Genomic DNA, 14,596 nt, shown 5'->3' with positions numbered 1-14,596 from the left:
ACCATCTTAAGAAATTGCACTAGCCTCCTGAAAAGCCAACCAAGTGCTATTCGAAAGTCATATTTCATTGGCCATCAAAGCAAGACACACCATTATATGGAGTATGGCTCTCTGGCACCTTGAGGTAGATCAACAGTTATCGAACTCTGACATTTGCTACTCCCCCAACAGAGTAAGCAATTGTCCCCTGAACTCAGCAATCTCTTGCCAGTTTGATTATATGGCTTTGGGAGCCCTGGGCAACCTAGCTGCTGTTGTGTAACACCGAGGGCTTAACCATAATAATAGCACCATTTATTTAGCATCCAGTACAGCCTGGGTGCTTTGTTTGCATTGTCCCTAATCCTCATAGAAACCCCTTAAGTAGGGTTACTCCCATTTAAAGGATGACATTAGGGAAGGCCAGGGTTTAAAAGGCTTATTAAGGTTGAACTCTAGTAAATGGTGAAGGAGCTGGGATTCCAGCCCAGGTCTGTCTTTTGAAGCCTGAACACCTTCCAGTCTGGCTTGCAGCCTCTCACCCACCATTTTATTTCATAAGAGCACACAGTTTCCAATGTGAGAAATAATTATTTCAACAGATGAAACTGGAGGCAGAATTCTAGCTCTTAAGAAATGGTCTAATTTTTCCTTTTAAAGTTGTAAATAGACAACACTATGCCACATGAACAACAAATGATAAAGGTGGAGGATGCATCAAGAGTTTAGTTTATTGGGGCACCTGGGTGGCTCAGTTGGTTAAGTGCCTGACTTTGGCTCAGGTCGTGATCTCACAATTTGTGAGTTTGAGACCCGTATCAGGCTCTGCGCTGACAGCTCAGAGCCTGGAGCCTGCTTTGGATTCTGTGTGTGTGTGTGTGTGTGTGTGTGTGTGTGTGTGTGTGTCTGTCTGTCTGCCTCCTGCCCTGCCTGTGCGCGCGCTCTCTCTCTCTCAAAAACAAACGTTAAAAAAAAAAAGTTTAGTTTGTAACCAAATCAAACTTATAGCCAAGTCAATCTGACATAATTATAAGCAAAATAGGAACTGTACCACATGGTATGGAAACAGAAGTTATTTGTATAAGTAACTATAAATGAATTATTTTTTTACTGGTAAACCAGATTTTTGTATTTTCTCTTTGTTTACTGGTATCTATATATCAGGATTCTTTTTTTTTTTTCAACGTTTATTTATTTTTGGGACAGAGAGAGACAGAGCATGAACGGGGGAGGGGCAGAGAGAGAGGGAGACACAGAATCGGAAACAGGCTCCAGGCTCCAAGCCATCAGCCCAGAGCCTGACGCGGGGCTCGAACTCACGGACCGCGAGATCGTGACCTGGCTGAAGTCGGGCGCTTAACCGACTGCGCCACCCAGGCGCCCCTATATCAGGATTCTTAAACCTGGGGTCTATGACTGAGGCTCAATGGGTCTATTAAGTCTTTCCCTAGAATTTTGTGGCATGCATTTTCTGGAACAAGTTCATGGCTTTTATCAGATTCTGAAAGGAGTTTGTACTGTGATATCAAGAATGGTGTGCTTCCCACTACACATATATACTGACATCTTGTTAAGAGTCAAAAGTTTGGATTGTATCGGATAAAGGACAAAATCTCTTGAACCATCACCAGCAACCCTACCACTCTCATCTGGATGGCTCAGAGTTGACATTTACTGTGTTCTCCCTAAAATAACACCATCATGTGGAGAAACTGGTTTAGAAAGCATTTGTACAAACAATCATGAAGGGCAAATATTATTGCCTTCATATCACATATTTATAAACCAAGACATTAATTAAATTTCTCACATTCTTATGACAAGGAAGCACAGAACCTGGGCTTATATTAAAGGTGTTCTGACTCCAGTCTGTGGGCTTTTCTTTGCATTTTGATTTTTTAATGTTTATTTTTGAGAGAGAGAGAGAGAGAGAGAGGCAGAGAGAGAGGGAGACACAGAATCCAAAGCAGGCTGCAGGCTCTGAGCCGTCAGCACGGAGTTTGGGCTCTCCTTTGAATTGTGCTGTTTCCTTATATCTACTCCTGCCCCCAACCCCTTCCCTAATTTTTTCATTACAAAACCAGTGAGCCATATCAGAACAGTCCAACACTGTCCCTTTCCCCTCTCCAACTTGTACTTTATAGCTTACTTGGGCTCTCCTTACTCCTTACTTAATAAGACTTTAGGAAAGCATGAAAGGAAGAACATTATTATAGTTCTTCAAAAACTTGTCTTGGTCCCCCAGTGTCCATGCTGTGTGCCTAATAAATATCCCTCAAACTCACCAGTCCCAGGAAGAGATCCTCCTGAATGAAACAACCTTAGGAGGCATAATAGGATTGATTTCTGCTTTATTCTCTTTTTCTCCAACTTTGAAGATGGAGGCAGAGGCCATAAAATGTAGACATGCCAATTATAAAATTTTTTTAATGTTTATTTTATTTTTAAGAGAGACAGAGCATGAGCAGGGGATGGGCAGAGAGAGAGAGGGAGACACAGAATCCAAAGCAGGCTCCAGGCTCTGAGCTGTCAGCACAGAGCCCAACGCAGGGCTCAAACTCATGAACCATGAGATCATGACCTGAGCCGAAATTGGACACTCAACCTTCTGAGCCACCCAGGTGCCCCTAAACATGCCAATTATAAATCAGAGATTGTCAAATTAGATAAAAAGTAAAATCCAACTATATGCTGCCTACAAGGAACCCACTTTAAATAAAAAGATAGTTTAAAAGTTAAAGGATGGAAAAAGATCTACCATACAAATATTAAAAGAAAGCTGGAATGGCTATATTAGTAACAGGCAAATAGACTTAAAAATGAGGAATATTAGCAGAGATAAAGAGGTGTATTTTATAAATTTAATTATATATTGATAAACGCAATTCATCAAGAAGACATAAACCTAAATGTTTATATACTTAATAACAGAACTTCAAAGTGCATAAAGCAAGAAATTAATAGAAATGAAAGGAGAAATAGGAAAATCCACAATTATAGTTAGAGGTATAACATATTTTCTTAGTAGATGATAAAATATGTGGGGAGAAAATCAGTAAGCTTATAGAAGGCCTAAACAACATCATCAACCAATTTGACTTAATTGACATTTGTAGAACATTTCAGTCTACAGCAGAATGTATATTCTTTTCAAATGCACATGGAACATTGACTAAGACCATTTCTGGGCTATAAAACAAGTCCTAGTAAATTTTAAAAGATTGAAATCATACGAAACACATTCCAAGACCAAAATAGAATCAAAAGCAGAAAGAGATCCAGAAAATTCCAAGTATTTGATATTTAACTTCTAAATAATTTTTCAAGAAAGAAGTCATATTGGAAATTAGGAAAGACCTTAAGATTCTCTCTCTCTCTCTCTCTCTTTCTTTCTGTCTCTCCCCGTTCTGCCCCTCTGCCCCTCTCCCGATGCGCGCTCTCTCTCTCATAAGTAAGTAAATAAATAAATTAATAAATTAATTAATTAATCCACCTTGCAGGAAGGTGGACAAATGACAAACTTCCAGTTATAAGAAGAGTAAGTACTAGGGATGTAATGTATGTCATGATGACTATAGTTAACACTGCTATATATTATATAGGGAAGTTGTTAGGAGAGTAAATCCTAAGAGTTCTCATCACAAAGTAAAATTTATTTTTCTTTCCTTTTTATTGTATCTATATGAGATGATGGATGTTAACTAAACCTGTTGTGGTAATCATTTCACAATATATGTAAATCAAACCACCATGCTTTATACCTTAAACTTATACAGTGATGTATGCCAATTATTTCTCAATAAAGCTGAAAAAAAGTACACTTTTTTTCTTGTACTATCTTTTTTCCTTCTATCAGATTTGAAAGACAATTGCATAAAGGAAGAATTTAAAACTGTGTTGATGAACTTATCAGGAATAAAGATGTAATTTGTAGGACAATAAAGGAAGAGGAAGGGAACAGAGCTATACAGGAGCAAAGCTTTTGTATGTTATTGAAATAATAATGGAATTAATCTAAACTGGGTTGTTATAAGTTAAGATATTAATTATAGGGGCACCTGGGTGGCTGGTTAAGCATCTAACTTTGGCTCAGGTCATGATCTCATGGTTTGTAGGTTTGAACCCTGCATTGGGCTCTGTGCTGACAGCATGGAGCCTGGAACCTGCTTTAGATTCTGTGTCTCCCTCTCTCTCTGCCCCTCCTCCACTCACACTCCATCTCTCTAAAAAATAAATAAACATTAAATTAATTAATTAATTAATTAATATATTAATTATAATCCCTAGAGAAATCACTGAGAAAATAACTCCAAAAATTTTTTAACATAGTAAAAAAGACAGTAATGGAACTTAAATGGTACACTAGAAAATATCTAACACAAAATAGGGCAGTAATAAAGGATCAGAAGAACAAAAAGAATACATACAGAAAACAAATTTTAAAAATGGCAGATGTAAATCCTCACCTTATCAATAACTATATTAAATGTGAATGGATTACACACACCAATCAAAAGGCAGAGATTAGCAGAATGATTTGGAAAAACATGATCCAACTATATGCTGTCTACAATAGACAAACTTTTGTTTCAAAGAGAAATAGGTTGAAAGTAAATGGATGGGAGAAGGTATACCAAGCAAACAGTAACCAAAATAGAGAGAGAATGACTCTACTAGTAATATCAGACAAAATAAACCTTTAGACAAAAATTGTTATCAAGACAAAGGATATTTTATGATCATAAAAAGGTCAATCCATCAAGAAGACATAATTCCTAAATTCAAGAATCAAATAGGGGCATTACTACAGACCTTACAGAAATAAAAAGGATTATAAGAGATTACTATGAACAATTGTATGCCAATAACCTCAATGAAATGGACAAATTCCTAGAAAGGAAAAAAAACCTACCAAATATGACCAAAGAATCAATTAAAACTCTGAATAGACCTATAACGAATAAATTGCATTCCTAATTTAAAAAATCTTCCCATGAAAGGAAAACTCAGGCCACATAACTTTGTTGGTGAATTCTTCCAAACATTTAAATAATTAATGCCAATCCTTCACAAACTCTTCCACGAAACAGAAAAGGGAACACTTCTCAATTCACTCCATGAAGCCAGTATTACCAAGATAACAACCAGACAAAAAACACAACAGGGAAAGAAAAATGTATACCAATATCCCTTATAAATATAGATCCAAAAACCCTCAAAAACTACTAGTAATGTGAATCTAGCAATATATAAAATGGCTAATACCTCATGACCAAGTAGGATTTATCCCAGGAATGTAAGACTCAACATACAAAAATCAATCGGTGTGATACACCATATTAATAGAAGAAAGGATAAAACCATATGGTCATCTCAATAGTTGCAGGAAAAGCTTTTGACAAAATCCAACACTCTCATGGGAAAAACACTCAACAAATTAGGAATATAAGGAAACTCCCTCAACCTGATAAAGGACACCTAAAACAAAAGCAAAAACAAAAAACCAACCATACCTAACATGATCGATAATGAAATACTACAACATTTGGAACAAGATAAGGATGTCTCTCATCATTTCTATTCAATATTGTTCTTGAGGGTCTAGCCAGGGCATTTAAGCAAGAAAAATAAATAAAAAGCATCCAGATTGGGAAAGAAGGAGTAAAACTATTTCTACAGAAGACATGATCATATTTACAGGAAATCTTAAGAAATTCACAAAATAACTATCAGAACTAATCAATGAGTTCATCAAGATTGTAGAATATAAGCTCAATATAAAAATTCAATTATATTTCTATACACTAGCAATGCACAATCTGAAAATTAAATTAAACATTCCACTTACAATGGCATCACAGAAAACAAAATATGTAGGAATAAATGTATTAAAAGAAGCACAAGACTTTAAACACTGCAAACTTCAAAATATCATTGCAAAAAATGAAAAAAGAAATAAATGGAAGATATCCTAAGACTTAATACTGTTAAGATGACAATGCTTCTGGGGAGCCTGGGTGGCTCAGTTGGAGCATCCAACTCTTGATTTCAGCTCAGGTCATGACCTCATTGTTCGTGAGATCAAACCCTGAGTGGCCTCTTCACTGACAGCATGGAGCCTGCTTGAGACTGACTCTCTCTCTCTCTCTCTCCTCCCTCCCTTCCTCTCTCTCTCTCCCCCTTCCTCCCTCCCTTTGCCCCTCTTTCCTGCTCTTGTTCTCTCTCTCAAATAAAAAATAAAATGAAATTTTAAAAAATGACAATTCTTCTTAAACTGATGTACAGATTCAACATGATCCATACCCAAATCCCAGCTTCACTTTTTTTTCCAGAAAGTGACAAGCTTATTTTAAAATTTATATGGATACTCTGGGGCACCTGGGTAGTTTTGTCAGTTAAGCACCTGACTTCAGCTCAGGTCATGATCTCATGGCTTGTGGGTTCAAGCCCCACGTTGGGGTCTGTGCTGACAGCTCAGAGCCTGGAGCCTGTTTCAGATTCTGTGTCTCCCTCTCTCTCTCTGCCCTTCCTCTGCTCATGCTGTCTCTCTCTCAAAAATAAATAAACAAAATAATAATAATAATAATAATAAAATAAAAAAAGAAAAAAGACTAAATAAATAAATAAATAAATAAATAAATAAATAAATAAACATTTAGAAAATATTTAAATAAAATAAATAAAATTTATATGGATACTTAAAGCTGGAGGACTCACACTTTCTGATTTCAAAATTTACAAAGCTAAAGGAAGATGGTGTGGTACTGACATGAAGATAAACATATAGATTGATGGAATAAAATGAGACTCCAGAAATAAACCTTTACCTTTTGGGTCAATTGATTTTTGACAACTATGCCAAGACAATTTAACGGCAAAGAGTAGTCTTTTCAATAAATGGTGCCAAGACAATTGGATATGCACATGCAAAAGAATGAAGTTAGATTCCTACCTCAGGGCATTTATAAAAGATTCAAAATAGATCAAAGACATAAATGTAAGAGTTAAACTATAACACTTTTAGAAGAAAACAGGCATAAATCTTTATGACTACAGTAGGCAAAGCCTTCTTAGATATGACACCTAAAATAGAAATGATTTAAAAAAATAAATTGGACATCATCAAAATTCAAAATTTCTGCACTTCAAAGGACAATGAAATATTAAGAAAATTAAAATACAACTCATAAAATGAGAGAAAATAGTTTCAAATAATGTATCTGACAAGGTACCTGTATCTAGAATATACAAAGAAGTCCTACAAATCAATAATAAAAAGATACATAATTCAAGTAAAAATATGAACAAAGGATTTGAGCATACATTTCTCCAAAGAAGATATACAAATGACCAAAGAGTACATGAAAAGATGTTCAACATCACTGATTATTAAGAAAGTGCAAAGTAAAACCACAGTGATATACACTTCACTCCCACTAGGATGGTTATAATAAAAGGATAGATAATAAGTGTTGGTGATGATGTCAAGAAATTGGAACTCTCATACACTGTTGGAGGGAATACAAATTGGTGCAGCTGCTTTGAAATTCAGTCTGGCATTTCCTCAAAAGCTTAAAAATAAAGTTAGCATATAATGCAGCAATTCTACTCTTAGATATTTACCTTGGAGAATTAAAAACATACGTTCACACAAAAAGCAGCTAACATCATACTTGGTGAAATACTGAACACTATCCCTAAAACTGGAAACCAAGAAGAATATTTGCTTTCACCAACTATACACAACATGATCATGTATGTAAACAATCCTAAATAACCTACAAAAATACCACTGGAACTAACAAGGTTAGCAAAGTCACAGAATATAAGGTCAATATACAAAAATCAATTGCATTTCCATATACTAGGAACAATTTGAAATTGAATTTTAAATATTAAAGCCATCTGCAATAACATAAAAAAAGAAACAGAAAAATTAACAAAACATGTGCAAGACTTATAAAACTTCAAAATATTGGTAAGATAAAATAAAGACCTAGTATATTAAATGAGGTAACAGGTTTATGGATTGGAAAAATTAATATTAAGATAGTCTCCTGAGGCACCTGGTTGGCTCAGTCGATTAAGCATCCAACTCTTGATTTCAGCTCAGGTCATGATCTCATGGTTTGTGAGATCAAACCCCAAGTGGGGCTCTTCACCGACAGCATGGAGTCTGCTTGAAAGTTTCTCTCTCCCTCTCTCTCTCTGCCCCTTCCCCACTCATGCTCACTCACGCTTTCTCTCTCTCTCTCTCTCTCTCTCTCTCTCTCTCTCTTAAAAAAAAAAATCCTCTCCCCAAAATGATCTAAGTCTCAATAAAAATCCTACCAGGTTTTTTTGAGAATTGACAAACTGATTCTAAAATTTACATGGAAATGCAAAAGCTTAGCCAAAAACAATTTGACAAGGAAAAACAGTTGAGAGCTTACAATATTTGGTTTGTAGACAATACAAAAATACAGTAATTACTACAGTGTCCCATTGGCATAAAGGTAGACATATGGATCAATGGGACAGGATAGAGTCCAAAATAGATCCATACATATACAATCAATAGATTTTAATTTTTTTTAATGTTTATTTATTGTATAGAGAGAGACAGAGAGAGAGACAGAGCATGAGCAGAGGAGGGGCAGAGAGAGGGGGAGACACAGAATCGAAGCAGGCTCCAGGCTCCAGGCTGTCAGCACAGAGCCCAACACGGGGCTCAAACTCACAAACTATGAGATCATGACCTAAGCCAAAGTTGGTCGCTCAACCAACTGAGCCACCCAGGTGCCCCTACAATCAATAGGTTTTAGATTTTGACAAAGGTCCCAAAGTAATTCTATGGAGAAAAACATTATTTTCAATAAACAATGCAGAACAACTGGATATCTATATGCAAAAAAAAAAAACCCAAAACAAAACAAAATCAATTCCTTACCTCATAGAATTTAACAAGTTAAAGCAACATGGATCATAGCCTTGAAGTAAGAGCTACAACTACAAAACTTGTAGACAAAAACACAAGAGAAAATCTGTGAGATCCTGAGTTGGGTAAAATTTTTTTCTTAACATCTTTTTATTGTATCTCTCTTTTTAAAAAAAAATTATAGTTGACAGGTAAAAATATTTTTTAGCTAAGACCCAAGATGTACAAACTACAAAAGAAAAAAGCTAATGAATTGGTCTTTATCAAAATGAAAAGCCGTTCTTAGAAAACACTTGTTAAGAAAACAAAAAGATGAGAAACATATTGGAAAAAAATTGTAAATGCATATGTGATAAAGGACATATCCAGAAAAATAAAGTACTCTCACAGCTCAGTTATCATAGGACAATCTTATATTTTAATGGCCAAAATATTTGAACAGATATTTCACCAGTGAAGATATACGAATGGCAATATGTCCATGAAGAGATGTTCAACATCATTAGTTATCAAGGAAATGCATTTTAAAACCAAGATCTGCACATTTATTCTACCTATTAGAATGCTAAAGTTTAATGAGTAGAAAATAACAAATTCTGGTAAGGATGTGGAGCAACTAGAACTCACGATATTGCTGGTCAGAACGCAAAATAGTATAGACATTTTGGAAAATCTAGACATTTCTTACAAAGGGAAACATTTACCTACCATATGATCCAGCAATCCCATTCCTAATTATTTACTCAAAAGCAATGTCAACATATGTCCACACAAAGATTTATATGTGAATATGCATAGCAACTTTATTCCTAATAGTAAAAATGGGAAACAGCCCAGATGTCCACCAGCATGTGTATATTTAAATAAATTGTATAGTATTTATACAATGGAATATTACACATTAAAAACAAAGTAACTACTGATACATAAAACTACATGGATGAATCTTCGAAAGTCATTAGGCTAAGTGAAGGAAGCTGGACACAAAGTGATATATTCTGTGTGGTTTCTTTTATATGACATTCTAAAAAAAATAAATAAAAACTATAAAGATGGAACACAGATCTGTGGTTGCCTGGGGTTGGGGTTGGAAAGACATTGAGCATAAAGGGGCAGTGGAGGGAATTTGAGAAGTAATGGAACTATTAAAACCTATAGAACCATGTGTGACAATGAGTGCATTTTATTGTATGTAAACTCTTTACCAGATTGTGACAGGTACCTAAACTGTAATGCAGAGTATGACAAAGAAATTGAATTGTGTTATAAGTTATTCACTTAACCACACTGAAGGAAAAGACAGCCAACCTAAATAACCTCAGAAAACAGTATTTTGATTGGAAACCCAAGGCTAAAGTAAAAAGAACTGTACACAAATGCTGTACTCTAGTTGGTAAATTTCTTTCTCAGGTGGGGTGTGGGTTAGCAATTCTGAAACTAATTTATGTGTATACTAAGTTTGAACTAATAAGTAAATATATTGTAAATAATGAGAGACATATTTCTCCCTGCCTGAGATAGAAATTACAAATAAGGGGAAGGGTGAAGGCAAGAATGAACCCTGTGGTGCTGAATTAGAGTTGGAGTTAGCAATAAAAACTCATGGGTATGTAAAAAATGTATAAAAACTGGGTCAGAAATGAATGTAGGTACATATGTATGCATGAGTTGGCATCCATACATAGCATTCTTAGCTCTGTCCACTGAGAGAGCCTAGACGTAATGAATCCCCAGTAGAAAGAACCCCTCCCATACCCAAACCTTGGTTTCTAACTACCATACCACTCCATTACAAAGCAATCAGGGTTCATTGGAGAATTGATTGACTCCCTGAAAGAAGCAGAATAGAACCTCTTAGGCAGCTCTAGGCTAGGAAGCACCCATCAGCCAAGAGCAATCCTGAGACACGTGTATGTATTAGCTGTTGACAGCCAACATGCTCAGCAGCTAATCAAGTGGACCTGGGCAGGGCAACAACAGCATCTGTTACAAGTATATTTGAGGGATGTGATCCTAGGAAACACTGGTATGGGAGTGGCACTAAACCCAGGCCAACTTGCTCAGGGCATCCCCACCCAGGCAGTGTACCAACAGGTGGAATAGGTAAGACTACATGGGTATTTCCACACTGACATTACCAGAGTTGGTAGGAGAAGAAAATACGTCAGTGGTACCCAGAAGTTCAGCTTCTTCTTTTTAAAAATGTTTTATTTTTGAGAGAGAGATAGAGAGAGAGAGAGAGAGAGAGAGAGAGAGAGAGAGAAACACAAGTGGGAGAGGGGCAGAGAGGGACGGAGACAGAGGATCCAAAGCAGGCTCTGTGCTGAGAGCAGACAGCCAATGTGGGACTTGAACTCATGAACCGTGAGATCATGACCTGAGCTAAAGTTGGATGCATAACCAACTGAGCCACCCAGGCGCCCCTAGAAGCTCAGTTTCTGAATCAGTTCACTCATATGCCCCAGTCAGATATCAAATGCCTTTTCACAAGAAATATACTCAGTTTCTGGTAATTAACTGCTTTTATCTTGAGCAGCCTCATTTTCCCTACAGTGTGTCCCAACAGGTTAGCCCAGGTCTTCAGTGACTGTTCACTCCTATCAGTAGGAGTGTTCTAAATAGTAGGACTCTGGTGACATTGGCTTCTATGGTCCCTCCCCCTCCAAGATGCTTCAATTTTTAGAAATACAGAGACTTTAAAATTCACCTTTCACACTCCTCCCTTTCTTGTATTTCCTCCTGGAAATACAAAGAAAGTAAAGTTTTCAATAAATTCTAATAAGTGGCAGAACTTTCTGCCAGCTGCAGGACTCTTTCAAGTTTAATCTTGTTAAAGTCTACTGACTTTTCCCAAATCAGAAACGACCTTTTGACAGTCTATATTCATATCTACACAATAAGTTTGATTCAAAGTTTTGGCTATTCTCTCAAAAAAAAAAAAATTGTTTGGCTACAGTTATTGGGATTGAAAGTAGATGGTGATGCAAATTACTTTGAGTAAAGATTCTCAGCAATTCTGTCCAAGCCCAAGATGTGGTGGTTATGAGTTTGTTCCACCATTCATCAATTAATTCACTTCATTTATTCATTTAACAAATATGTATTGCTAGTCTCTATGTGTGGGGCACTGTGTTAAGCCCTGGGGATGTACAGTCTCTGACCTCATGGAATCTACATTATGGTCCAGGTAGATAGAAAGTAAACAAAAAAGTAAAACATGGTACAATATATAGTGGTCAGTTCCATGAAGAAAAATAAAGCAAGGAAGGATGATAAGAATTGTGGGAGGAGTTTGAAATGTTTTTTAAGGGAAATCAGGAAAAACACTCACTGGAACTGTGATATTCACGTAGATACCTGAAGATGGTGATGGAGCAAGCCACATGGATATCTGGAGAATAAGCATTCCAAGCAGAGGAAACAATGCAAATCTGGGTGATGGAGCATGGGTATGCATTGTATTTATTCTCAACTGTATTATGTGAATAATTATAATAGTATACATTGTTAAATTAGATCTGGTTCCAAGCTTCCACCCAGCAAAGCTGATGGAAATCCAGTGTCAGTCAATATTAGCAGCCTTTTCCACTCCCTGGAGTAGTGTCCCCCTGCCTTGGAAAGACATCCACTCCATCATGGTCATTACTGGGATGGTCATGGTCTGCACTCTCCGAGGAGCAGCTACTTTCTGATCATCATGTCCATCTTCCTCATGACTAATTCAGTCCCCTGGGACCCCAGCCTTAGGGATTAGCCACAGATATCCATGTGCCACCCCATTAGAGGTCCTGCCCCATCTAGGAAAGCTGAAAAGGAGCTAAAGTTCCCTGTTTCTTGGCCCTGCATCTCCAACATAACTAGCAATCCCTCCATCCCTTCAGCCTTCAGAAACCAAGCTGTCTCCTTTCTACTTTCCCTCCTCCCCTGAGTACCTCGACAGAGCTCCCTAACCTTTGTGAGCTACGTTTGTCAGTTATGTTGTTGTTGTTGTTGTTGTTGTTGTTGGCGGCGGTGGTGGGGGGGTGGTTAATTTATTTGCTTGTTTAGGTAAAACAAACGCTTATTAATTTCCCAGGAGGCAAGGAAAATGCAATCCACCAGGACACAAAACTTTAATTGCTTTCTTGAGGAAGGGTTGAGGGAAAAGTATTTTTATTCTTTCAACAGAAGATAGAGTTAAGGTCTCAATCAGGTTAATCTACCGCATAAATATGTCTGGAATTTGTTTTGGCTCCCCACCTCCAGGACAACCAATCACTATCTTATTTCAAGTTACCACTAGCTCTTGCCTACATGACAGCAATAGGTTCCCACCTGACCTCTCCGTCTATAGTCTTTCCCCATCCAACTCTTCTCCATACTGAAACCAGAGTGACCTCTCTAAGGCAATAATCTGATGAGGTTTACAATCTCTTTGCCAATTAAGAAACCAGCATGTGATCCAATTCAGGCCAATGAGATGTGAGAAAAAACTTGCCAACATTACTGGGAAAGCTATTCTCTCTCTTCTGTGAGATTCTCTGCCTGTCTCTGAATGTGGTTGTGTGCCATCTTGCTTCCAAAGGAAGGATGGCTAGAAGCTTGGAGAAGGCAAAGCCAGGAGAACTGTAGAGTAAAGGAAGCCAGAACCACTGAATTAAGTCAATCCTGAAGTCCGCCTTATCTCTAGACTTCTGGTTAGACTTTTTTCTTTTTTTAATGTGTATTTTAGATGATCAAAAGTGTGGAACAGACGTTGGTTGTACAATGACGTGAATACATTTAATACTGAACTGTGCACTTAAAATGATTAAAATGGTAACTTTTATGTTAAGTGTATTTTACCACAATTTTAAAAAAGTTACAATGATAGAAATATGGAACAAATAGTATTAACGACTACTTGTGTATCTAGCATCCAACTTAAAAATTTCCCTATTAATTAGGCCAACTTGAGTTGGCTTTTTGGTGACTTGGACCCAGCAAATGCATGATAAGTAATGCAGAATTTGGTAGCAATAAGTAGGAATGTTTAAATGAACAAACAGATCATAAGCCTGATGGAATTGGCTGAACTGAAGAGATAGGGGTTGATCATGGGCTGGAAAGTCAGCAATCCTTTTTTAGGTGATTGTGATATACTTGGTTTATCTGCCTCTTGAAATTTAATGGGCAAAAAAAAAAATCATTTAGGGGTCTTGTTCAAATGATTCCAGTTCAATAGGTCTAGGGTGGGGACCAAGAGTCTGCATTTCCTTTTTTTTTTTTAAGGTTACTTTAATGTTTATTTATTTTTGAGAGAGAGAGAGGCAGAGTGCAAGAGGGGAGGGGCAGAGAGGGAGAAACACAACCCAAAGTAGGCTCCAGGCTCTGAGATGTCAGCACAGAGCCCGACGCAAGGCTCAGACTCATGAACCCTGAGATCATAACCTGAGCCTAAGTCAGACACTCAACCAACTGAGCCACCCAGGTGCCCCAAGAGTCTGCATTTCTTTCTTTCCTTTTTTTAATGTTTATTTATTTTTGAGAGAGAGAGAGGCAGAGAGCAAGAGGGGGAGGGGCAGAGAGAGAGAGAGACAGAATCGGAAGCAGGCTCCAGACTCTAAGCTGTCAGTACAGAGCCTGGTGTGGGACTCAAATCCACAAACTGTGAGATCACAACCTGAGCTGAAGTTGGACGCTTAACCAACGGAGCCACCCAGGCACCCCTAGAGAGTCTGC

The sequence above is a fragment of the Prionailurus bengalensis genome, chromosome E1 (genome assembly GCF_016509475.1).
Source record: "Prionailurus bengalensis isolate Pbe53 chromosome E1, Fcat_Pben_1.1_paternal_pri, whole genome shotgun sequence".
In the NCBI taxonomy this organism is placed as follows: Eukaryota; Metazoa; Chordata; class Mammalia; order Carnivora; family Felidae; genus Prionailurus; species Prionailurus bengalensis.
The sequence above is the reverse complement of the archived record's forward strand: the minus strand, read 5'-3'. Positions refer to the sequence as shown.